The 25,911-nt window shown below is 37.2% G+C and overlaps 1 protein-coding gene across 1 annotated transcript in view; it reads left to right on the plus strand.

The window, feature by feature from the left end:
- Positions 1-25,911, plus strand: part of Afg1l (AFG1 like ATPase) — a 241,358-nt gene that overhangs the window by 171,795 nt on the left and 43,652 nt on the right. The gene's annotated exons all lie outside the window — the stretch shown is intronic.

Raw genomic sequence — 25,911 nt, forward strand, 5'->3', positions numbered from 1 at the left:
GAAGACAGTATGCAATGTGTTAATTATTGAAACTGTCCTACCAATTTGATTTGAAACTGTCTCATTGCTATTTGTTTCTCAATAAAATTATGGAAAAAAATATTTCCCTCCCCATAAGGTCAACACTGCACCTACACTTTGAATTTCCTTCAGTTCTCATTCATCTAGTTTTGTGACAAGAACTATGGAAAGAATAAAGTTCCTGAACCAAGGTGCCACCGTCCTGTGATCAGAGCATCCCTTGGTACTTCATAGTGACACCACCATCTATGCTTATCCAGATGTTTCAAGTCATACTTATGTGAAAATATGTATAATGAGTTCTGAAAATACAATAGAACACTGGCACATATTTTGTGCTATTTGATAACCAATTTCATTAGTAGCACATTTTCTTGATATGTCATCAAATTAGACCAGTTACTTTTGTACAAATTCATTTGGAAATACATTAATTATGAGATAAGATTTATCATTCCTTAGCAGTCTCCTGCATTAGCCACAACTCTTTCTACACAGTACATAGCAATCTATTTTATGAGTAATATGTTCTTAGCTTTTATTTCAAGATGCATTCTTTGATCAAAAACAAACAAAAGAAAAGTCTGAATGAGATCCTGTATTATAATCCAGGTGTCCATACATCTATTAATTTTATTGTACCTTAAATTATCAGATTAAACTAGGATAATTTTTGACAATGTGAGATTTTTAATGCTGTACTGTACGAGTTATGCATGATGGCATTATTTTTCATGTTTTCATTTATTAATCCCATAATGGTATAAAGAGTTTGTTTCTCTACTGGAAAAGACTCAGACATAACATAAGGTAGAAAAAAAAGCATAGTAAACATGACTTGCTTTATAGAAGACTTGAAAGTCCAAAAATCGATGGAATATAATTCAAGGGAGTGAAATAAACAAATTAAAAATCTATGAGCAGTACAATATATATTAATAATAGAATACAGTCCCATACATTAAATTTATATGCTATAAATACTTCAATGGAAAGACAGTTTCTGGTCTTGCATCGTTTGAAAGAAGTCATCAGGGGTTACTTGGCAATCAGCTATTACGTTGTCACAAGCTAAACTGCGTAAGATGTTAATAGCTATACAAATGTCCATATGTCTGTACGACATTCACAAATGTTAGACTTACTTTATTTATTTATGTATTTATTTATTTATTTATTTATTTATTTATTTTTTTTTGCGGAACCGGGGATTGAACTCAGATACTTGCATTTGCCAGTCAAGTGCTTATCCTACTGAGCCATCTCCCCGGCCTAGAAAATAATTTTGGAGAACATATCTTTGAATACCATTAAAAAAACAAAAAAACAAAAAAACAGCTGACAAAACACTTAGTGCTTTGAGGTTATAGCTCTGTTTTAGAAGAAAGATCTGTGGAGACCAGGACTGACGCTCATTCTGGCTGTGACTGAACCGCATACTTCCCCAAATTAAACACTGTGTTTTTGGCCTGTGATATTCCTTACAAACATTGCTTGGCCTTTAACCTTGAGAGAACCAAGTCAGTGAAAATTTAAAACAATCCTTAGCTTGATCCCACATCTTCCCATGCCTAAAACTTCGATAGAGCTTTTCCCTGGAGCATTGCCACCTCTTAGATCAACCAGGGCGTCTAGAACATCTTAGAACCCACCTTCCCTTCCCTCTGACTGTAATTTGTTTCACATCCGTGTATCAGACTGCAGAGAGCCAACTGAAACACTTTCCCGCTCATTATAGCATCAGTTTCATCAATCTAGGCCAAATACAGGCCAGCTATGTTATCCTACATAATGTAGCAAATGTGCCTAAGTAGTCAAGCTTCCTTCATTCTTGATATTTTTTTATTATAACAGTTAGAAATGAAGACAACATAAACATAAAACTAGAGGGATATTTGACCTTATTTTTGCAAAACTAATGCATCAATATCTGCTTTAATAGAAGTGATTTGCTCATGTTTACTAATTAAATAAGAAAATTTACATCTGCTTAGTAATAATAAATACCTGTCTTCACTGGAGCACATATGTAGGAAAGTTGAAATGCTGTTCTCAGTAACTGTTGCGTTTACTCTCCAAGTTGCACCAGTGCAGGTAATCTAATACATATGGGCTTTGATTGGACTCTGTGTGGGGCAAAGTTAGTACTGCATTGTATGCTCCTCTGTCACCTGCATGGTCTGCACTCAGCACTGTGCAATTCAAGACATGAAAAATGGCACTAGAAGTCACATAATAAATAAAAGCGTATGATCTTGCCTGGTGTGGTGGTCATATAGGGAAATAAAACTCCCAACCTGAAAGGAATCTGGGATGAGTCCAGTTCTCTAAAAGCAAAGAAAGAATTTTAGGAACAAACTGAGGTTAAGAGCAGAATATTTATTGGGGAAAGAAAGCTTCTGTCCAAGAGCGAGAGGGACAGAAGGGGAGCCTAAGTGGGTTGTCCCCGGGAAGCTGTCTCTTCCATGGACAGCTGGAAGACAGTGAAACCATGCAGTGAGGTGGGTGTAAGGTGGAGAACATGGGAACTCGCTTCGGTGGGCATGAGGTGGTACAAAACTATGGTCAAGCAATGAGATTACAAGCACCATTGCTCAGCTAAAATTGACTAAATCCAGGATCAAATGGGGGAAGCGAGTCACATAGCAAGCAAGCATGAATATAGAACAGGAGTTTATCCAGTAGCCAGCCAGTAGCAGTTGGACTAGTGACTCTTCCTGGCTTCCTCAAGGTGGTGATCAATCCCAGATGCTTATCTTTAGTGGGGTAAGCATTGGTTCGATCTTTGGTCTGACCCATAGCAGGAGCATCCATCTCTCTCACAGGTGCACCATATCTTGTCTTCCGTGATGCCTCCTTGAGGGCCTTGCCCTGTCTGACTGCCTGTAATATTTCAGTCTGATTGCATGCCAGTAATCCCAGCACTCAGGAGGCTGAGACAGGAGGAGCACCATGAATTTGAGGCCAACCTGTACTACATAGTGACCTCAAGGCCAGCCTGAGCTATATAGTGAGATCATGTCTCAAGAAACCTACAAATGGGCTGGGGAAATAGCTTGGCAGCCTAAGTGCCTGCCTGGCAAGCACAAGCTCCCTCATTTGATCCCCGATACTGCATGCTATGACAACCCTGGAATGTGGGCAAACCCTGCCGGCAACTGAAACTGGATGTGGAACCACATACCTGTAACCCCAGCATGGGGAAGGTGAGACAGGAGGACAGAGTCTGAACTGTGTAGTGAGACCCTGTATCAAAACAAAACAAAACAAAAACTAGAAAAAAATTTAAGATCTTATAGGGTAGCTTCACCAGGGGGCCACAGTTTAATGGGAAAGTATTATGAAGTAAACAAATATAAAATTTATTAAGCAGTAAAAAATGCAGAAATATATCCATATGGAGACAGTTGTACAATGCAGTAGACAGTGTAGTGTATTCCTGGGTTAAGTTGTAGATTTTTCTGGCCTGTGAGGGCCCCACCAGTTAACACGAATAGCACCTGATCAGCCTGAAGATCCCATCAGCTCACTTTTGTCATTTTGTGGGAGCGATGTTCTATCCTCCTCTAAGTCCTGGTCATTGTGGAGACTCTGGCTATCTGCCTGCCTGCTTTTCAGGTACAGTTACCAAGTGCAAACCCTAGGCTCGTGGTCTGTGCCAATTAGCATGAATCAAAGGTTAGTTTTCTGTCACTGAGCAGGACCTGTCCCTAGACCATACTTCCTGAGTGTATTTCTGAGGCTGCAAGAGAGAGAAGTTTTGTTTCTGTCTGTGTCTCTATTTTCTTGAGGTCTAAACAGGTGATCTAACTATTCTTTCAGGCTGGAGGGAATGAAGATATTTTTGTTGTCAATAGATTACATTTTTCTCCTTTTCAACAACATTGTACAGAAGAATATACAGTCATATTCATAAATGAAATACTTATAAAGGAAATGATAAAATGTCTGAGATTTTGTTCAAAATAATCCAGAGTGGAGAAAATAAGAGGTAGACATGAAATAAGATTTGCCAAATATTGAGTGGGTAATTATTATGTTTTATTTATTCTACTTTTATATTTACATGTGTATAATTTTCCATAATAAAAAGCTTTAAAGCAGATATAGTCTTTTTATGTATTTAATACAGGGTCTACGGGGTCTCACTATACAGATTGGACTCATAGTGATTTTCCTGTTTTCAGCCTCCCAAGCACTGGGATTACAGGCACATGCTACCTCGCCCAGTCTCAATTGCTGCCTGCACAGCAGCCCAGGGATCGAATCCCAGTCGCTGTGCTCTGTAAAACAGATATAGTCTTCTCTATTTTTTTCTTATCGTGCTTGCTAGAGTTTTACTATATGTGTTGATCTTCCCAAAGAAGCTGCTTGAATTTTGTTGCTTTTCCCTTTTACTTTCTGATTGGTATGTGATTCATTTCTATACTTCTTATTTTTTCTTTTTCTTATTTCAGATTGAATTTGCTCTTTTCCTCTAAGATTTTAAGATTGCGTATGTCTTTGATTTTTGACCCTTTTTGTTCTGATATAAGCATTTTAAAGTTATTAAGTTTTCCTCTAGGTACTACTTCAAATGTACTTCATATTCTCATTCTCTCTGTGTCTGTCTCTGTCTGTCTGTCTCTGTCTCTCTATCTTTGTGTGTGTGTGTGTGTGTGTGTGTGTGTGTGTGTGTGTGTTATGGTGTGTGTCTAGATGTCCTCCCAAAGCCTCATGCATTGTTAGCTTTTTCAGAAGTGGGGGAATCTAGAGTTTGTGATTGATTCAATGTCCAATGCAGAGATTTAGAGTGTGAGTGCTATGCTCACCCTAGGGCAGGTAGCCTGCTTACACTATAAGGGACAGAGATTTATCTCTCTCTGCTCCTCCTCCTCATCATCATCATCAATTGCTGCTTTGCTGTTTTCTGCCTCCATGAACTGTCACCCTCTGTCCTGTGCCACCCTGCCTTGGAGCCAACAGATTATAGGCTAAAACCTCTACAAACTGTGAGCTAAATAAGCCTTTCGTCCCTTAAGGGTGTTGGGTATTCTGTGTTAGCAATGAGAGAAAAGTAACAAAGACAGATGGGTTCTCTCTGTTGCCCCGAGTCATCTCCAGCTCATGCGCTCAAGTAATTCTCTCACCTCAGCCTTCCACATAGCTAGCACTACAGTCATGCGCTACTGTATCCAGCTTGCATGTCATATATTTAATATGTCATGTTTGTGCTCTGGAATTTATTCTTTTTTTAGGTTACTGAGAAATGTGTTTAGGGTCCAAACATTTGATAATTTTTCTGTACATCCTTTTGTTACTGATTTCCAAATTTCATTCACTGTAAAGAACCAGTGCTGTATGATTAGAATACTTTTAAATTTATTGAGACTTGTTTTATGGCCTAGAATATGATATATCTTGGTATAAGTTTCTCGTACATTTAAAAATGTATTTTGTTGTTGTTAGTAGAGTGCACTTTAGATGTCATTTGGTCATGTTAGTTGACAAGTGTGTCCAAATCTTCTATATCCTTACTGATTTTTTAAAATATATAAAATATATCTCTTTTGTCACTTACTAAGATGTGTTAAGAATATAATTATAGATTTGTCTATTTCTTCATACAGATCTATGTGGTTTTGTTTCATGTATCTTGAAGCTTTATTATTAAGTGTTTAAATTTTAGGGTTGATATGTTGCATTGGTAAAACAGTCTTTATCACTTGAATGGAACCTCATGATTCCTGGAAAAAAATCTTGCTCTTATGAACCCTGATAATCTCTTTCTTTCACTTAGTGGGGTTTAAGCCATTTACATTTTATGATTATTAAAATTGTTGATTTATATATACCATCCTGCTATTTTTATTTTTCTTTTTTAATTTTTATTTTTCTGTGTTTTACATTTTCCTTTTTCTGACTTTTGGCATCAGTTATCTTTTGAGATTCTATTTTAGCTTCTTAAAGCTACTTGACTTTTTTCTTTTAATTGCTACTTTAGAGCTAGCGTAAGGCTTATTAATTTAGTAGAGGCCAATGATGGTGAATCTTTTAGCGCTTTCGATGATGCAAACAGCCTGCTGCGGCACACATGCCATAGGTTCTGTACCACTGCCATAATCTATCTTTCAATAATACTGTACTACCCTGATATGTAATATAAAGATCTTGTGGCTGTGTATGTTCATTTTCACTACACTGCCTTTTGTGCTGCTGTCACTTGTACTCTAGTCATGTTTATGTATATTTAATACATTATTTTATTATGTAAATATGCATTTTGTTCTGTAATATATTGTGTTATTTTGTTATGTCATAAACATCATAATACATTGCTATCTTTTGCTTAGTCAATACTCCTTTAAAGATATTTTTAAAATAAGAAAAATATCTTTTACATTTATCTACATTCTTATCATTTCTTCCATTCTTAATTTCATTGCATACATAGATAAAAAATTTTCTACAGTATTCTGTTAAACATTTTTAGTAGTAATGGTCTGCTAGTGATTAATTTCTTTATATTTTATATGTTTCGTGTGTCTAAGATGTTTTTCCTTCTGATAGATTTTTGTTGACCAAAGAATTTTGAGTTGACAGCCTTTTTCTTTTGTCATTTAATAATGTTGCTTATCCTCTAGTTTGGACTCTCCTACTTTTTGACCTTCTTTACATTAGGCTATGTAGGGGCAGCTTAGATGGGCATAGAAGAGGAAGGAGAAAAAAGGAACAGGACAAGATGCAGACGGCTGACATGTAAAATCATGATATGCTTATCTGCAGCTGATGACTGTAAAATTATCACATGCTTATCTGTGTGTCATGTGCTTGAGAAATTCACCCTACAGTATGCTTGTAAGATGTACTTCTTGTTAAAGTGTTGCTCACATTTACTGCATGCTTAAGAAGTCTCCAGCTTCCTAGAAACAAAGGCTAAGACCCCGATTGGTCTAGATTGCACCTATCAGTGAAATGGCTACTTTTAGAAACCAGCTTAGCCTTAAGTACAAAGTACATCTGAGACTTATGGGGATTCTGAGAGGGATGGCCCCTATCTTGTAGCCCGCTTTGCTGTTAAGATAGTTCTTCTGCTTCTTGGCATTTGCTACACTTTAAGTAAACTTTCACTTCACACCATATCAATCTTGAGTCCCCTATTTTCCGCTAAGAGCCCACTTCTTTATTCTTCACCGAAGTGGGGTGGAGGGTCATTACCCCCCAGAACCCCTCTTACTCCCCGCCAGATCCAATGGATTTAAATCTTATCCCTGGCTGCTTTTACACTTTGCTGTGTATCATTGGCTTTAAACAATTGATTATGATGCACCATGTAGGTCTTCGTTATAGTAACAGAAAGCTATCTTACAGGCCCTGGAGATCCTGGGGTCTGTCGCTCTGGGTAACTGTCTTTCCTGCACTCTACTTTGCAAATTCTGGCTGCATTTAAAAATGTATTTTGTTGTTAGTGAGTGTACTTTAAATGTCATTTGGTCAAGTTAGTTGACAAGTGTGTCCAAATCTTCTATATCCTTACTGGTTATAGGAGATTCTGGCTGCTGTGGGCTCCCCAAATACTGAATTCTATTTTCTCAGTTCCCAGAGAACACCTGGCTCTGTTTATGTTTCCCCTCCTGACACCTGCACACTCACTAGGCCAGAAATTGGGAGCTACTTCATTTGGTTCTTGTCCTGTGACTGTTTTTCCTGCTTGTTTTAAAAGAACTGATTCTAGGGCTGGCCAGATAGCTCAGCAGACGAAAGCACCTGCTTAGGTAGAAAGCAGGGACCGGGCACCACAAGTTGTGCTGGCACTGCCTCCGGGGTGCATTGAGAGTGATTGAGACTGGGCATGGTGACGCATGCCTGTAATCCCAGCTTTTGGGAGGCTGAAAACAGGAGAATCAATACGAGTCTGATATGTGTAATGAGACCCTGTAGACCCTGTACTAAATACACACACATACACACACACACACACACGCACACACAAAGATCTGATTCTTAGTATAGCAAAATAGTTGATGAAAGAAAGTTTCTCTGCCTCGTTTTCTAGGTAGCAAATGAGAAAAAGATGAGAGAGTATTACCATTTTATAAAATTTTCATAAGTTTAATGGCTCTAGTTAATGTTGAAAAATTATGTAATAATTGCCACAGAAGTTGAATCCAGATTTTATCCATTTACAACAAATATGGGCAATGGAATATGTTAAATAACATCATATAAGTACATTTATCAAAACATAAACTGTAAAATTTTAATGACATGAAGACATTGCTTTTTCAATAAATAAAACAAAAAAGTAGAGAAGAGCAAACCTATAGTTTGAAATTAACTTAAGAAATATAATAGCCAATTATAGTATATGGATCTTGTGGGGATCCTGACTCAAATAGAATTTCAAAACAGAAAACAAACCAGAGATCAATCTCTGGGCCTGCTGTACTGGCCCTGCCCCAGGGCACACTGAGCCAGCAATTGAGACTGGGCGTGGTGGCACGTGCCTGTAATTCCAGCTCTTGGGAGGCTGTAAACAGGTGGATCACTACAAGTCTGATCTAGTGAGACCCTGAAGGCCCTGAAGGCCCTTCCCTAAAGCAGACAAACAAACAAACACACAAACAATGATCAGAGAACATCAAACACTAATGTTACATGACACTTATCGTAACTTTATTATGTACAAGGATATTGTATTATGCTTTCTTCTAAATTTATTTTTATAGTTTTATTAAGATATAATTCATGTGCCAAACAGTTCACCTGTTTGAACATATTCAATTTGATGATTTTTTTTGTATATCCACAATTATGTAATCTTAACCACAATTTTAGAATGTCTTCTCACCCCAAAAACAAATCCTGTGTCCTTTAGCTAGCGCCCTTTACTACCCCATCCAAATATATCCCATCCTTGTCAATCTAGGTGAACACAAATCTAGTTTCAATCTCTATAGACTTACCTATTATAATGATAATTTATAAAAATGAAATAATGCAATATGTGGTCCTTTGTGATTGTAACTTTAATGATTTCAAAGTTCATCCATATGGTAGCATGTATTATGTATGTATCAGTGCTTCATTCCTTTGTGTGTGTATGTCATTTTGAGACAGGTTTTCACTATGTAATTCCAGCTGGCCTGGAACTAAGCTTGTGGTCCAGGCTGGCCCTTGAACTCTCCGTGATCCATTCACCAATTCATGAACCTTTGGTTTGTTTTTGCTTTTTGGCTGTCATGAATGACGCTGCATGAACATTCCTATCCAAGGTTTTATGTGAAGTTAAAATTAGTTTCTCTTATATATACCTAGGAGTAGAATTGCTAGGTTGCAGGGTAATTCTATGTTTAGCTTTTTGAAGGAATATTATCTAAAAGAGGTGTAGAATTTTACATTCCCACTAGTAGTGCAGAGTGGTTCCAGTTTCTCCACATCTGGACAGCACTTACCTTCTTGTTGTCAGTCTGTCTTCCTGTGTACATTCCTTTTCTTTATATAAAGGTCAGGCTGAATTAAGGGCCTGTTCACATTACTAATTGCATCCACAGTGACCCTATTTCCAAATAAAAGTTCACATTTTCAGCTTCTGGGGGTTAGGACTTAGCTTTTTTTTTTTTTTGAAAATACAATTCAACTCAAACATATAGTCTCAGTGGATGTAAAATGGTATTTAACTGTAGTTTGTATTAACATTTCCTTGATGATTAATGATGATGATCATCTTTTGATGTGCTTATTGACTGTTTGCATATCCCCTTAGTGGATGGGCCTATTCAGATATTTTCCCAGTTTTTAATTAGGTGATTTGTCTATATTATTAAATACTGTGTTTTTTATATAGTCTGAGTACAACGGTTTTGTCAGATATATAAGCTGCAAAAAATACCCTCATATTCTTTGCTTTACATTTTACTGTCTTTGTGTTTGTTAAGAGGAAAACTTTATTTTATTTTTAAATTTAAAAATAAGGAAAAGGGGCTATAACTCAGTGGCAGAATATCCCTGAATTCAATACCCAGCACTATGACTGTAGAGAGCAAAAATTTTAATTTTCAGTGATATCAAGCTTAGTTTTTCTATCGTTGCTTGTGCTTTTGGTACCATATTGATGAAACTGTTGCCTAATTTAAGATAACAATAAATTTGTACCTATGTGTTCTTTCAAGAGTTTTACGGTTTTAGGTCTTACACATACTGCTTGATTCATATTGAGTTAATTTTTACCTATGGTGAGGGGCAGATCTAAATTCATGCATTTTTTTTTAAAACATATATACTTGTCCCAGCACCATTTGTTAAAAGAGTATTCTTTCCTTGTTGAAATGTGTTGACACTTTTGTTGAAAATCAATCTACTGTAAATGTAAGGATTTTTTTTCCTGCACTTTCAATTATGTCTCACTGATGTATTTAACCTTATGTCACTACCACACTGCCTTAAGTACTCTATTACAGTTTTATACTAAGTTTTGAGGTCAAGGAAGTAAGCGTCCTCAGGCTTTGTTCTTCCCCTTCATGTAGACTTTGGTAGTTATTCTGATTTTTTTTAAAGTTTCATATGAATTTTAGGTTTAGTGTCTTTAATTTATATGACTGAAAAGCTAGCTGGCATTTTGATAGGAATTGTGTTGAATTTATAAATCCTTTGGAAAATAATGCTATCATAAATGTATTAAGTCTTTCAAATCATGCATACAACATGTTATATTATTGTCCTAAGGCTACCATAGCAAGTTCCATAATTTGTTTGCTAGGGATAACAGAAATTTATTTTCTCATTGTTCTCAAGGGAGATTCAAAAATCAAAGTGTTAGTAAGTTGGTTTCTTGTGAGTATACTGAAAAAAAAATCTGTTATATACCTGTCTTCTAGTCAGAGGTTGATGGCATTTTGACTTAGAGGTGAATCACTTCAATCTCTGCCTTTATTTTTATGTAGTGTTCTGCCTGTCTCTGTGCCCAAACTTCCCCTTCGTATAAGGATACCAGTCACTGGATAAAAAAACACCCTGCTTCAACATTACTGCACTTTATTTTGATTACATTTGCAAAGACTATTTTAAGATACAGACATAAGAGACCTGTGGGAAGATGGCAGATTGGTAAGCAGCAGAGAAAGAGCCTCTTTGACATATAGTATCTAGACCCTGGAATATAGCAGTGTGAGGAATAGAAGGAGGGAAGTGTATCCCCTGAACCCAGGAAGGAAATGAAACAAGAATTGAAGACCACAGGGAAAGTGGGAAGAGAGAAACCTCAATGAAGGAGTTGGCCAGTGGTGCTGTCTCCCTGACTCCCTGACTTACTGCATGAGAGGAGCAGTTCAAACCTGCCAACACACAGTGACTTCTGGTAATCCCAGTGGCCTCCACAGAGAGATGCAGCAATGCAACGGAGCTGTGGATGCCATGGACTACACTGGCTGCTGAGTGGCGTGGATTAAGCCATCATGCAGGAGGGGGTGATTGGCTAGGAGCCATCTTGGGGCCAGTGGAGCATGGAACTTAGAACACCTGTGGCTCCATGCAGAGTTCAGGCCTGCAGAAGATATGCTGATCGCTGCAGGCTGAATAGTCTAGTTCCATTTTCTCAGCATAGAAGTTCAGCCTCACTGAGATTATCCACTACCCTGCCATAAAGCTACTGCTGGCTTGCTAGAATGAATCAACATGGATCTAGACTCTTGTCTCCACATGTTGTTTACCAGGGACAGCAGAGACAAACCTGGAAGTGGACATTATTTTTCTACTCTGTCTTTTTTTTTTCTCTCTCTCTTTCATTGGTTGATCTTGTTTTTATTTGAGTGTGAGCATGGTTTCTAGTTTTTGTTTTTGTTTTTTTCAGAACCAGGGATTGATCTCAGGCCCTTGCACTTGCCAGGGAAGCACTTATTCCACTGAGCCATCTCCTTGGCTCTTAGTTTGTGTGTGTGTGTGTGTGTGTGTGTGTGTGTGTGTGTGGTTGTTGTTCTGTTCTTCCTTTTATTTTTTCCTTCTCTCTTTCTTGCCTGTCTTCTGCACCAGTTTCCCAAGGTTTGCATGATCCTTCTTTGTCCTCTAGCCTTGCTTCCAATCTCTTTTTCCTTTTTCTCTATTTTCCCCCAACCCCTTTTAGCCCTTGCCTGGCATACTGAGGACTTATTTACTATCCTTTTTTGTTGGGTTGGGATTTTGTTATATGACCACAAATCTAGTTCATATAGTTACATGTGGCAAACTAGTGGTTGCCTCAGTTTGTCATTTTTCTAGGGTATGTTTGATGCTGTTATTATTGCTGGTTGTACCACTTTAGCCAACATGAAATAGTAGTTCTGACCAGCTATTCTTCCTGGTATACAACACTAAGATTGCCTAAGGGTCATGGAAAATAGTGTGAACAAATGCCAAGGGCTGGGCCAAGTGGACAGCAGCTTCTCATCCCCAATAGACTGAAGAGAATCTTGCAGTAGACTCAAAACCCAAAATCTAGCTACATGTGGAAGACATCTCTAGAAATAGTCATTTCCTAAGTGTCTACATATTAGTAGTAAAACTACCAACTGTAGTAAATTTACAAGCATCAATGTAGGAACTAAACTTAAAAAAAGAGGAGAAATGTGTTGGTACACCTACCATCCCAGCACTCAGGAAACTGAGGCAGGAGGATTGCCATGAGTTCAAGGCCTGCCTCAACTACAGAATGAATTCAAGGCCAGCGTTAACTACACAATGACACCCTGTCTCAAAAAAAAAAAAAAAAAAAGCCTAGGGGGGAAAAAAAAAGAAAGAAAGAAAATGACATTTAAACAAGATGCAATCCCAGACATCCAGTTCACCAAGGGCAAACCCAGGGACAGTAAAGTGGGGCAATCTGAAAGCTACTCAGCTGGCCTCTTTAAATTGGTAACAACAAAGCAAATATATGAGGCTCTAAAAAAAAAATCAAATCAGAAATAATTTCTCAGATATTACAGAGATGGTGACCACAATGAAAAACATGCTCAGTGACTCTAGAGCAAGCACAGATTAGAAAAAAGAAATAGATTAGGAAAATAATGGAAACTATAAATGCCCAACATATGAAGTGGAACCCATAAAACAGACTAAATAGATATTCAGGAGATTAACAATTTCATTGAAAGTGTCCACAGCAGAATAGTTTCATGACAACTCCTGAAAAATTCCTATCACTCGCAAATATTGTGAAGGATATTCTAGAAAAGGACTACAACTCCATGAATCTCAACAGAATGAATTCAACAGGCAAGGCAAGCAATTAAACAGAGAACAATTTGCTGAGTTTACACACCTATAATATTCAAATGATGGAACTAAACCAAAAAGAGGGTACAGATGAATGTCCATTTTGTATCTGTGTATTCAAAGTGGTTAGGATAGATATATAGTCACATTCTCTTAATGAATAGAGGAATTTGTTCTAATGGTATTTGTAAATAGGATATCATGTCCACATCTTGTGCAGCAATTAACCAATAGGAAGAATGTATGCGATGTGTTAATTATTGAAACTGTCCTACCAATTTGGTTTGAAACTGTCTCATTGCTATTTGCTTCTCAATAAAATTATGGAAAAAAAATAAACAGAGAACAAAAAAGAGACCAACAACAGGAAAATAACATGACCAAGATAAGTTTGTACGTTAAAATTATGGTCCCAATTCACTAATCAAAAGAAACAAACTGGCAGACTGGATCCAGAAGCAAGATCCAACACTATGCTACATACAAGAAACACATTTAATTCAAAAATAAATTCATAAACTGAAAGTCAGAGGATGAAAAATAATATTCAACGTGACAGAAAACTGGAAAAATAACAGGTATAACTATTCTCTTTGCAGACAAAGTGGATTTTAAGCCAAGACTGATGAAGAGAAAGAAGGTCATTACATTACATCCTTGTAAATGCAACAATACAAGAGGAATAAACAATAACTATAAATATATATGAAACCAATACTAATGCATCTAACCATATAAACAAATATTAACAAATTTTAAAAATTAAATAAGCACCAATATAATTGTATTGGAGAAATCTCAGTACACCACTGTCACAAATAGATAGATCAACTAGACAAACAATTAACAATGAAATATTAGAACTGAGCCTAATTTTTTAACAAATGGAAGAGTTTTCCAGCCCACAACATCAGAATACACATTTTTCTCAGTTGCACATGGAACATACAACAAAATAGACCACATACTAGCCAATAGAAAGTACTTAAATAAATGCAAAGGAATTGAAATTATCCTTTGCATATTATCAGGCCATAGTGCAATGAAATTGGAAATCAATGGTAAAAGAAACCACAATAACATTCATACACATGTGGAAATTAAATAACACCCTCCTCACAACCAATGGGTCACAGATGAAATTAAATAAGAAATAGACTGTTTCTACAACTAAATGATAATATCAGTACAACATTCCAGAACTTATGGAATGCAATGAAAGTAATGCTAAAAAAAAAAAAAAGAAAGTCATGCTAAGAGAGAAATTTTTAGCAGTGAATACCCATATCAGGAAAATAGAGTGAGCTCAAATAAACAATTTAATGTTTGTGATAGTCTGACTAATGGTCAACTTGTAACACCCAACTTGTAACACTGAACTGAGTCAATGTGGTGCTGGGTGTTGATAACCTTCCTGAAGACTGTAATAGCATAAAAAGAGAACAGCAAGGGAAGATCGTGTTCTTTTGATTCTCTTGGAGAAATTTGTCACACTGGTTTTCCTGATATGACTTAGCTGTTCTCATTGTTGGAGGAGTTTGGGTTCTTACTGTCACTGAGGATGGATATGGTTCTCTTCAGGGGAGCTCTGATCCTTACCTTGAGCATTCCTTCTGTCTCCACTGCAGATCCTTCAGCCTGCTGGTACAGAACCTTCATCCTGCTAACGCAGACTTTCTAGCTTCCTCCACAGACCTTTGTCCTTTCCAGTGCAGATCTTGATAGAGTCTTAGTCTTGAATGAGACATTGTCTTGTGCTCTAGGCCTCCAGCTATACTCATAGAGGATATTGTCATGTGATCCAGGTATTCAGCAGGACTCATGTAGGACATTGCTGCAGGATCCATGCCCTCAGCTGGATTCATGTTGAACCTCAGACTTCTAGGAAAAGAAGAGCAGGTCAAACTAAAGTTCATTCAAGGAGGAAATTATTAAGATTAGAGCAGAAATTAATATAATGGAGACTAAGAGAAAAATACAAAGAATCCATGAATTGAAGATTTGGTTCTTTGAAAGATTAAATAAAATTGACAAGCTGTTAGCCAATCTTATCCAAAGAAAAGGAAGGAAAAGACTCAAATCCATGCTGTTAGAAATGAAAAGGGTAAAAGCACAATGCATTCTGCAGAAATCCAGGAGATCATCTATTTTGAGAACCTGTGTTTCAATTATTTGGAAAACACAGAAAGAATGGACAGATTCATAGATATGTGTGAATCATCAAACCTGAAACAAGATACAAAAATTCTAAATAAACCAATATTACTTAGTGAAATTAAAGATGCAATTAAAAGACTACCAACAAATAAAAGCCCAGACCCTGACAGATTAGCTGCTGAATTCTACGAAAAATTTAGAAAAGACCTATTACCACTACTTCTCAAACTCTTTCTTTCATGAAATTGAAAGGGAAGCAATACTTCCAAATTCATTCCTGGAAGCAAGTATGACTCTGATACCAAAACCAGAGAAGTACCCAACTAGAAAGGTAGCTATAGGCCAATTTCTTTAATGAACATAGATACAAAAATCCTCAGTATGATATTGGCAAGCAGAATTCAGCAAGTCATCGTGAAGATTATATACCATGATCAAGTAGGAGTCATCCCAGGAATTCAGGGATGGTCCAACATATGCAAATCAGTAAATGTAAGATACCATATTGACAGAGCCAAAGGCAAAAACCATATGATCTTATCAATAGAGGCAGAAGAATCTTTTGACAAAGTCCAATGTCTGTTCATGATAAAGACTCCACAGAAAATTGGAATAGATGATCTTTATCTCAATCTGATAAAAGTCAACTATGACAAATCAACAGCTAATATCTCACTGACTGGATTAAAAACTGAAAGCTTTCACTCTAAAATCAGGAACAAAACAAGGATGTCAACTCTTGCCTCTTTTATTCAATGTAGTGCTGGAAACTTTAGCCAGAGCAATTAGATCAAAGAAAGAAATAAAAGAATAATGATAGGAAAGGAAGAACTTAAATTATCATTATTTGTGGATGACACAATACATAGATGACTCCAAAAATACTTCACTAAAAGACTACTAGATTTTTTCTTTTTTTAAATTCATGTATTTGGTATAGGATCTCACTACACAGCTCAGACTCGCTGTCATCTTCCTGTTTTCAGTCTCCCCAGCGCTGAGATTACAGGCATACACCACTACAGCTGGACTCAGTGACAACTCATTGAGCCTGGAGGCAGGTCTGGCATGGCATGTGGTGCTGGAGATTGAACCCTGGTCCCTATGCATGCTTAAGCAGGCACTCAGTCTAATGAGCTATCTCGCTGGCCCCAGACTGCTAGATTTAATAGCCAAATTCAATAGTATAGCTGGATACAAATCTAACACCCAAAATCAATAGCATTCCTGTACATGAATAACAGATTTACTGAGAGAAATTAGGGAACAACATCTTTCACAATAGCTTCCAAAAATATGAAATACATAAGAATCTACTGAAGGAAGTAAAAGACCTCTACATTGAAAACTACAGCACTCTGTAAAAGGAGATTGAATAAGATATCAGAAAATAGAAAAATATCCCCCCCTCTTTTTTGGATAGGAAGAACCAACTTAGTGAAAATGGCCATACTTCCAGAATTGTTATACAGATTTAATGAACATCTGATCAAAATTCCAACAGCATATGTCACAGAACTAGAGAAAACTATCTTAAAGTTCATTTTGGATCCGGAAGAGACCTAAAATTGCAAAGGCAATTCTGGGCTACAAAAGCAAGGCATGGGCTATCACACTCTCTAGCGTGAAATTATACTACAGAGGTACTGTGATAAAAATGGTGTGTTACTGGCAAAAAAAAAAAAAAAAAAAAGACCCGTGGGTCAGTGGAACAGATACAGAAATAATTCCATACGTACTTAGCCATCTTATCTTTAACAAAGGTGTCAGACACATTCACTGGAAGAAACGTAATCTGTTTAATAAATGGTGCGGGGGGGAAAAACTGGCTGTCCCCATGCCCGTGATTAAAGCTAGATGTATATCTTTCACTATGTACTAAACTAAAATCAAAATGGATCCAAGATCTAAATATTCAAGCATAAACACTAAGTCTGTTTGAAGAAAGAATAGGTAGAACTCTTGAAGACACTGGTGTAGGCAAAGACTTCATGAGCAAAACTCCATTAACTCAAGGACTATCGCAAAAGAATCAACAGCTGGGACTCATCTTACTAAAGAGCTTCTACACAGCAAGAGAAACCAAGAGTGAAGGAACAGCCCACAGTGTGTGAAAAAAATTTTGCCAGCTGTTCTTCAGACAAAGGACTATTATCTAAGAGATATAAAGAACTCAAAAAGAAAATCGCATGTCCCAATTTAAAGACCTAATCCAAAAACGGGCATCCAAGATGAATATACACTTCTCAGATGATGTACAAACAGCAAATAAATATATGAAGAAATGTGCAACATCAGTGGTCCTTTGAAAGATGCAAATTAAAACAATGCTGAGATTCCATCTCACCCTAGAAAGATGGCTATTAAAAAATCGACCAATAACAGATGTTGGTAGGGCTGTAGGCAAGAAGGAACACTTTTTCACTGTTGATGGGAGTGTAGACTGGTGCACCTGCTATGGAAATCGTTATGGAGATTCCTCAAACGGCTAGTACTAGAAGTGTCTATTCCCCTCTGGGGTATCTTCCTGAAAGAATTCAAAGCATCAGACCACAGCAGTCTATGCACACCCGTGTTTATAGGGGCACAGTTTGTAATATCCAAATCTTGGAAATAGCCCAAGTGCCTATTAACTGATGAATGGATAAAAATATGATTTTTTAAAATACAACAGAGTTCTCCTCTGCCATAAGAAAGGATAAGCTTGAGACATTTCTAGGTAAATGGATGCACCTTGAGACCATAACCTTAAGTAAAATAAATTGAACACACATGTTGAAATACCACATTGTGTCTCTGGTTGAAAAGTCAAAAGTTTAAATATGGACCAAAATGTTTACTTGGTATTGTAAAATATGAAGAAATGTTAAAATAGGAAAGAGAGGAGAGGAATAGGGGAAGCAGAAGCAGGGAGGGAACAAAGAAAGGGGGAGGGGGAAGGAAAATTTTTTAAAAATGTGAGAAAAAAAATGAAAGCAATGCTTTCATAAAGGGCAGGGGAGGAGGGAGCATAGGGAAAAGGGGGAAAAAAAGAATCAAGTTATGTCATGTACAGGGACAAATTCCCTACAATGAATGTGATCTTCATATATCCTTAAAATTTAATAAAAATTAAAATGATGCCATCATAAAAAGTAAATGGACATAGTTACAGGTACTTGGGGTTAAGATTTCTTTATTTTTTTTTTAAGGGAAGGGTCTACAGGGTGTTCAGGGTCTCACTACTAGATCGGACTGGTAGTGATCCGCCTGTTTACAGCCTCCCAAAAGCTGGGATTACAGGTGTGCATCACCACCAGATGGCCCAGTCTCAATCGCCATCTCAGCCCGCCCCAAGGGCAAGGCTGGCATGGCAAAGATAGTCTTTGTGGGTACAATTCAATACATAAGAAGTGTCTTTGCATTCATTTTGGTCCTTTTAAATTTCAGCAATACTTAATATTTTCAATGTGTATGTTTTACAGTTCCTTTGTTAAATTAATTGCTTAGTGTTTTATTCTTTTGGTGCCAATATAAATGAAATTATTTTCTAATTGCATTTTTGGTTTCTTCATTACTACTATATAAAAACTGAGTTTTTCGTGTTGATCTGATAAACTTGCATCCTTGCTGAACTCATTAGTTTCTTTGTAGATTTCTTATGATTTTTTAAAATATAAGCTAATGTCATCTGCAAATACACTTTGCTTCTTCCAAAGCTCAATAACTTTTATTCTTCTTGCCTGATTTCCCTGCTCAGAGCTAACTTCCAGTAGAATGTTACACAGAAATGCTTACAGTACATAGCCTTATTTTGTTTCTGACCTTCGAGGGAAAGACTTGAGTTTTTCACCATCAATTACAATATTATCCCTGGGTTTTTCACAGATGTCCTTTTCCAAGTTAAGGACATTTTTAGTCTCAGTTTGATGAATGTCTTAATCATAAAAGAGTATTGAGATCTTTTGAAATAGACTTTCTGTGTCTATTGAGAGGATGATGTGATTTTTTGTTAATTATACTGTTGATACAGTGTATTTTACCTATTGATTTTCCAATTAACCTTGCTATTCTGGGATAAACATGGGTAGGTCATTATGTTAGGCTCCTTTCTGCAGCTGTCACAAAATCCCTGAGATAAACAGCTTAAAAAAAGAAAGATTGATTTTTGCTCCTGAGGCCATTCCATGGACACTGGCTCTGATGCTTTTGGGCCTATGGTGAGGCAGAATGCTGTGGAAGAAGTGTGTTGTGGGGCAAAGCTACCCACCTTGTGGCAGCTGGAGGACAAAGAGAAGACAGAGGAGTGGACTGCCTATGTCACCCCGTGTGTTCCTAGCGATCTAACTCCCTTCCACTAGGCTCTACCTCCTAAAGATTCCCCTACCTCCAATAGTGCCATCGACTGGGGCCCAAACCCTTCAATACATAGGCCTTTGGGGGTACATTTAAGACCTAGACCATAACCTAGACCATGGTGTATAATCCTTTTTATTTATTAACCAGGTTTGGTTTTCTAGTATTTTACTGAGGATTTTTGTGTTTACATTCATAAGAAGTAGTGCTTAGTTGCTTTCTGTTGATATCTTTAGCTGGTTTTGCTGTCAGCATAAGAGCCTAAGAGTGACTTTGGAAGTGTCCCCTCCTGTTCTGTATAAATGTTTTTCTTTCTTTAGCTTCAGTTGTTGTCTTTCTAGGAATTTTTCCACTATAGTATCTACTTTGCTGGTATATAGCTCTTCATAGTACAGGTTGTGTGTACCTTTTACCTGAATTTCTTGGGACCAGAAATATTTAATATTTGAGAGTTTTTGAATTTTGAAATATTTGTATAAGCCTTTTTGGTGGAATACCCTATCTGGATTTTCAGATTAAAGCAGTGCAATTATATTCCCTTATCATTTTTTATTTCTATAAGGTTAATATCTCCTTTTATCCTAATCTATTATTGATACTTCATGAATAAATGTATCTTTATTATGAATTTATAGCTGCATATTATGAACCACAATAACCTGCTTTATATCCTGTATGGCATGATCAAGCAGGTTGTTTTTTAAAAAATTTCTATCTATTAAAACAAAATTGTCCTATTTGGCATAATTTAGATGCATGCTTACATATTATTTGAAGCACCACATAGAAAGTATTATAGCATCAAAAGAAGTTCATCTTGGATAGACTTTAATGTTAGGTCTTATTAGTTTGTTCTGTGCATCTTTTATTTTCTATTTGTTTATTAAAGTGTAATTTGACAATAGGTGTATTGGTGGCTGTTTTCCAACAGGCCACACAGCCCTGCTGTCTCATAGAGTTGGTCCAACATTCTCAGCTAACACGTTGACAGAAACACCCAACGTAGGGCCACATTCATCTACTAAAGGATAAACAATATTGTATATACATATAGTATTTATGTTAGTGGATAATGTATAAACTTATAAAAATACAGAAGAAAGTGTTTTGATTTCCTTAGAATTCGTATTCCCTTGTTACTTGATCTTCAGATAAATCACGGTTAGAACTAAAGGTCAATCTCTAGCATAAAGAAAAATAAATCTAGCAAAAGTCTTAAGTCTTTTGTTATTTGCTGTGTGTCCCTTTTTAGCTATTAAAACTCCTATTCTTCAACATCTGTTTTATCTTTTTTTTTTTAAATCTTTGGTCAAGATAGCCTTTCTGAAACTTTATAAAAAGGAATCTTTTTGATTTACCTAATTGCAATTCTACATGTTATGCCACTGATTTATGTAGGGGAAATACAGTATTATAAAGACATTCTATATGGAGTTTATCGCCAAGAAGAGGGAGTAAGGGCCTGGAATTTGAGAGCTAAAGGTGCTAGATCTCAAATTCTGTATTCCATACAGGTCAAGATTAATGGACCAGGGTAAATTATGCTCTAGGTGATTGAGAAGGGTGGGAAATTTAGATTTTGAAATGGATCTTTAAGCAGTTAGTTAAGCCTTTGAGTGATTGAGAAGATAAATAGTAAGACAAAATCCATTCAAGCCACCTCTTCCATTATGTAAAACAAACCTGCAGGGTTTAAAATGCAACCAGGTCTGTTTTATATTAAGGCAAATATAAGCCAGTTTAATTTTAGACCTGCCTCTCACCCCTGACCTTGTTTGGTATGAGACATACAGCATGAATGTACAAGGAATCCATAGTGAGAAGGCTCTCTGCCTGGGAAGTTTGCCCAAGGCTCTAAGAGGAAGGGGAAATTTCTGTCAAATCAACTTTGGCTCTCTGGAGTAGAGAACATGGAGAGAGAGAGAGAGAGAGAGAGAGAGACAGACAGACAGACAGAGACACACACTAAGGGAAGCCAACTCTATTTGACTTGTTGATACCTTAACAAGCTGTGATTTTTGAAAAAGGATAAAGGATCAAAGTGTGGATAGCATTCTCTTCCCTTGAGTCAACCCTAATGAAGTGGGAGGTTCTTGAAGAGATTAATTTCCATTTAAATTCATGCATGACCCTCTTCCAGAAATCTTCAAGTGTTTTGGAATTTTTGCTGAGAATTTTAAATGATCCAGCAGTAATAAGGTCTCTCTAGACATGTTTCTATTTCTTTGAGTCAAAGTTTTATGTTAAATGCCTGATTTCATCTGTCGAAACTGCTAAAAATTGAAATGACTGATTACTTTTTTCTTCTCTGTTTATTGATTTAATATGGAAAAATAAATCATGATTCTCACAGTCCCAAAGCAATCAGGCTTTTAATCCAGCATACAGTACGCACAGGATTCCTGGAGGAGTTGACGCCAAATTTCCTGGCAAGGAAATAGTGGTTGATTGCAGGGTTTTTCTGACAAAGATGCATTGCTACTACTCCCCAGAAAGCAGAGCCTGCCCTTCCCACACAGTTTTGGAGCCCAACAAGGAGGCAGAGGCAGTGGAATGGTGGGTTGTGCCATGGTGCTGCAGAACAAAAGAATTCTGGCTTTGTCCTGACAATCCCCAACTCTTATTATTATTTTTTTTAAAAGTGACTTAGCCTCCTCATCGGAAATAACTTTCATTTACCATGGGAACTATTGACTATCTGTGGACAGGTTTTCCTTTTCTACATCTTATCTGCACAAAGACCTCCTGTATACTGGCATCCCACCAAGGAGTTATTCCCCACAGTCGATCTATTGGACAAGAATGGAAGGATTCTACTTAACATCTTTATCCCAGCTCATTTTTCATCTCCCTGATGAGAAAAAAAGAATAATATCCATAACACCTGAGCCTAATTTCTTTATTTTCTCCTAATACAATCAGCTTTCCTTAAGATATGTTTTCATCTGTTTCTTTTTGTTGTTAAAATGAAACTGTGCAAGGCTGAACAGCGTGTTTGCTACAACACTGTGTAACATTTGTATTCTTACAACCACAAAGAAGGCTCTGAATTTTGCTCCTTTTTTAGATTGGGAAACAAAATCTTAACTCTAGTGTTGTGGTGGTCATGCTGTGACCTTTCCATATGTGCAACTCTTTTCACTACCAGATGTGTTAGTTAACTTATTGTTCCTATGGCAGATACCTGAGATTGACAGCTTAAAGGAAGAAAAGACGCAGTTTCAGAGGTCCCAGGCTCAGAGGCTTCATTGCTTTAGGCCTGTGTCGAGGCAGAAACATCATAGTCGAAGCTCATGCTAAGGGAAAGCTGATCATCTCACAGTGGCCAGAAAGTGGCTCAAGAGAAAAAAGAGCCAGAGAACCTATGCCAGTAGGCTTCTTCCTCGTTTTGCATTTGTTCCATTTGGGCTCCCGTCCAATTGGATAGTACCACTCATATTTAGGGCAGGTCTGCCCCATCAGCTTGCTGTCCTACATGCCAGTAATCTCTGGAAACACCCTCGAACACATACCCAGATGTCCTTTCCTAACTTCCTAGGTGTTTCTCAATCCATCAAGTTGGTAGTCAATATTAACTGTTTATACTAGGTATTTTCATGTTCCAAAATTTTGCTGGTGAGGCTGGAATATATTTCAGCTGTGTTTGTAATTGGGCTTAATTTAATTGATTTATTTTATTTTATGGAGAAAAAAAAGTGGGCTGGCGAGATAGCTGAGCAGTCTAAGTGCCTGCTTTGGCAAGCTCAGGGACCAGGGTTCAATCCCCAGTCCCGCATGGTGACACTGGGGCAACCGAGTCCAGGTGTGATGGTGCATGCCTGTAATCCCTGTGCGGGGGAGGCTGAAAACAGGAGGATCACTATGAGTCCGAGCTGTGTAGTGAGACCCGTACCAAATACATGAAAATCAAAACAAAACAAAACAAAAACAGTAAAACAAAATTTGAAAACAAAATAATGGGAGGATAACAATAGTTATTCATTGTATACTGTTATCTTCAAAATAGTTATCCAGAATACAAGAATGCAGGCATAAAAAAATTCTCTAAAAGATATTAGCACAAACTTTTTAAAAATGTATTTAGTACAGGGTCTACAAGGTCTCACTACACAGATTGGACTCATAGTGATCCTCCTGCTTTCAGCCTCCCAAGTGCTGGGATTACAAGTGTACACCACCAAGACCAGTCTCTTTTGTCTCAGTGAGCCCTGGGGGCAGGACTGGCATGGCATGCTGGGGATCGAACTCCAGTCCCTGCACCTGCCTGAGCAGGCACTTTAGTCTGCCTAATTATCTGGCTGACCCAGCACAAACTTTGTTTTAAACTTTCACTGAACTAAGAGAAAGTAGTAGTATAAAATCTTGTACCTTTGTCCTTTTCCCTCCCTTCTTTTCTCTATGGAGTTTAATTGTAATTATTTTTATTTTTGTATACTCTATATCCAGGTGTACTTTTTTTGTGTACTTTTTTCTCAGTAGGCCTATTGTCAGTTTTAGTTTTTATGTCCCAAACACCTGATTTTTTAAAAACTAGATGATCCTGTTCCTTCTTTATAGCCACATAGATATGGATGTATTTCTAAATACAGATTTTTAATTTTATTTATTTATTTATGTGTGTGTGTGTGTGTGTGTGTGTGTGTGTGTGTGGCCAGCTCAGCCCACCAGGGGGCGGGGCTGGCTGGCATGTGGTGCTGGGAGATTGAACCGCGGTCCCTGTGCTTTGCTAAGCTTGTTCTAAGTAGGTGCTTTAGACCACTGAGCCATCTCACCAGCCCCAAAATACAGATTTTTAGTGTAAGGTACTGTTTATTTTTTAGATGGCCTTGCTATAGGAGTGATAAGAGAACTCTGGATTTATAGGTTTATTGCTGCTACTTCAGCTTTCTTTCACTATAAATGACATATTTTCCTTTCTTATTTTGAAGTTAAAGGCATTTTCTCTAGTTAAAATTTTTATAGTAATGTTATGTCATTGAAATTTCCTACTTAAGAAAAGTCAAGAGATCCTAGATGTTTTGAAGAATGAATTTTTTGTTTGTTTTTGAGACAAGGTCTTGCTATAGCTGGCCTTACGCTCACAATGTATGTAGCCCAGGCTGGCCTCAAACTCATAGCAATTCTCTTGCTTTAGTTTCCTGAGTGCTAGAATTATAGGTGTGCATGAGCACACCCAGTGGAAGAATGAAGTTTAAAATTCTACGTATATTATGACATTTATTAAAAATGTTTCTGCGTGCTGGCCCAGGTGGATCACTATGAGTCCGATCTGGTATTGAGACCCTGAACACCCTGTAGATCCTTCTCTAAAATAAAAAAAAAAAAAGAAATAAAAATGTTTCTGGATAAACTATCTCTTAATTAAATTATGTTTGTATGTTATGCTCTATCCATGTCTGAAAATAATTTGAGGCAACTTACAATTATTTCTGATTTAGTCACAATAATCACTAAAATGAGAAGATGTAAAAAATGCTAGTTATTGACAAGGTTGTAAATGAGTGGAGCTTTTTGAGCACTGCTGGAGTAGATTGCTATAATCACCCTGAAAAACTGCCTGACAATATACTAAGGGGACCCATGGTGTATATCTGATGAGTAACAATCTGCCTTCTAGCTTCGTATCTCGCAGATATGTATGTGTGTTTACCAAGAGGTGTGTATTAGAATGTTTACACAGTACAGTTCATAGTAACAGCAAACTAAGCTACACTTTATTTATTTATTATTTATGTTTCTGTATTTAGTACAGGGTCTACAGGGTCTCACTACGTAGATTGGACTCGTAGTGATTCTCCTATTTTCAGCCTCCCAAGTGCTGGGGTTACAGGTGTGTGCCGCCACACCTAGTCTCTAAGCTACACTTTAAATGCTTACACTGAGGACTGAATTAGGTTGTGTCCTCCCAGTATTCCTAAGTTTACTCCTAAAGCCTGGTGCTACTGTATTTGGAGATAGGGCCTTGAAGGAGGTAAATAAGGTTAACCTAAATATGGGAGTGTTGAGGGTTGGCTCTAATGCAGTCCTTACGAGAGGAAATTTGAACCAAGCATGGTGGCATGTGCCTGTGATCCTTGCTACTTGGGAGGCTGAGGCACAAGGACTACAAGGTTCTGTTGACTTTATATTACTTCTTTCCTGTCTTTTATACACACACACACACACACACACACA

The sequence above is a fragment of the Octodon degus genome, unplaced genomic scaffold (assembly GCF_000260255.1).
Source record: "Octodon degus isolate 3935 unplaced genomic scaffold, OctDeg1.0 scaffold00090, whole genome shotgun sequence".
In the NCBI taxonomy this organism is placed as follows: domain Eukaryota; kingdom Metazoa; phylum Chordata; class Mammalia; order Rodentia; family Octodontidae; genus Octodon; species Octodon degus.